The sequence below is a fragment of the Trachemys scripta genome, chromosome 1 (genome assembly GCF_013100865.1).
Source record: "Trachemys scripta elegans isolate TJP31775 chromosome 1, CAS_Tse_1.0, whole genome shotgun sequence".
NCBI lineage: Eukaryota > Metazoa > Chordata > Testudines > Emydidae > Trachemys > Trachemys scripta.
The window spans coordinates 131797519-131799815 of NC_048298.1; positions in this window are offsets into that span (position 1 = coordinate 131797519).

The window sequence follows — 2297 nt, forward strand, 5'->3', positions numbered from 1 at the left end:
CAGGAGCTCGGAGCAGAGGCGCGGTAGCGACAGGAGGCGGGACTGAGAAGTTTCTAGAGGGACAGCAGGGTCTTCTAGTTAAAGGCAGGGGAGGGCCGGGGGCCGGGTCTAAAGTTCGCACCGCGCAAGCACACGAAAAGCAACTGTTAAAAATCCTAGGGGCGGGGAGGCGGGTGGCGCGGTCCCTGAGCCGCAAAGAGGGAGAAGAGCGGAAGCAGGTGTGTGTTTGCACACTGCATGAAGAGAGAGTCCTCGCTGGTATTAAAAATCACAGCCTGCACAGTGGCACTGGAGTTATGGCTTATTACAACATCTGTAGTAACCCACTAACAACCCACCCCCAGCTGCTTCCTCCCCGGACACATCTTAACAGGCCATTTCACCTTGCCCGGTCCCTTGAAATGTGTTAAGTACTTATGCTAAATAATCTGTTCCATCTAGTATTTAGCAGTGACACTTGGAGTACATTTCCCAGACCTGAAGAAGAGCTCTGTGTAATCATGAAAGATATTACCTCACCCACATTGTCTCTCTTATTGAATCCAGTCATTCCCCATTGCAATAGGTGTCCACTGGGCAGTTCTTTGTAACTTTCACACTCATGTCTGTCTGTGCCTCTGTCCAGTTAAGAGGCTTCTGCCTGAAAGTGGAAAGAATTACAAGTGATCCAGGGTAGCAGAAGCCAATTCAATTATTTCAATCCTTTTTTCACCCTTTTTTCTTTGCAGGGAAGAGGAGATGGTATCTTTGAATATTGCATTTTAAAATCGCATTAAGTATTATTAATCATATATTACACATATATTATATCGCACTTTCCATCCATACATCTCAAAGTACTTTAAAAAGGAGGAGCCATATGATGATGCGTTGCTAAGCATTTTAAGTGTAGTAGACAAGCCCTAAGTTTCTTTCAAATCTAGTTGTCTTAACTTTAAAATTATTTTCATGATTTGATAACTTCAGTAACTCAGCTAGAGGTTATGGATCTATTACAGGAGTGGGTGGATGAGGTTCTGTAGCCTGCAATGTGCAGGAGGTCAGACTAGATGATCACGATGGTCCCTTCTAGCCTTAAAGTCTATGATCATTTTACAGATAAACAAACAGGCATAGAGATGAGATGTAATGTGCCCATTGGGGTCACAGAGTGAGAAAATGGTACAGCCAGGACTAGAACTCAGGTCTCTGACTTTCCTGTCTGGTGCTCTCTCTGAAAATGGTGACTTTAAAATAAAACGAAAAACAAGCAATGCAAACACTCTCATAGCAACATTGACTCTCCCTCTTAAAAGGCCTGTTTGCTAGCCAGACTTCTGTTTTTGCAGGCACAATTTTGCAGCTGCAGTGAATTGTGCCTACTGTTTTGTGACAGCCTTTTCCTGGCAATTCATTGCAGGGTAAAATTTTACATGCAATTTATTGCAGTTTTGCCCCTACCAAATGTAATGCCACAACGGCTAGGCATAGTTAACTTCTGATCTTGAGTGCACTGGTGCAAATGAGGAGTAAGTAATTATACTGACCTCAGTGGAGTTACTTTGAATTTGCACTGATGTACAAGCGATCAGTATTTGGGCCAGTATTCTTGGGATACCCAGAATACCTGATTTCATGTTCACTTTTCATTCTTACAATTACATTCATGTAGGGGTTGTTTGCCTTTTTCTTGTCCTAACCAGCAACTTTACAATTTCTCCTGTCAGTTGCACATTTTGTGCCCCCTCTGTTGCACACAGCATGAAGGAAGCTGCCAGCATGTTCCCGAGATTTCTTGCACTTTCTCTTCCCATTTTCTCTTATACTTTTCAGACGTTCCCTAAGTGTCTGGGGGCGTGGGGTGGGGTTGGCTCTGCAGCGCCCTACCGAGTAGGCAGTGCCCTCTGCTGTCACTTCCTGGTGTCTGCAGCAGACATGCAGAGAATGTTGCCCTGCCTCCCGCCAGGCCCACTGCCGTGGTGTGAAATCCCTGCATCCGGATCCCCCTGACATCCGACTCCAATGGCAACACAGCGCCCCAGGAGTCAGTTCTCCTAGTGTGATTCGTTCTCAGTAAAGCTCTGCCTCACAAGTGACACCTGCTGCAAATAACAGTCATTATGGCAAGACAACGCACGTACAGTCACATAGCCCTGCAATCCCGGGGAATGCAAAGAGAAACATCTTTTGTTGGGGACTTTTTCTTTTTTACTTCCTCATCCTGTTTGCCTCACACAGGGTGGATGGGTACCTCATGAAAGAGATTGACACTACTCTCCTCTTCTATGTTCTAAGCCCTAAAAAGAGGGGGAGGGAGA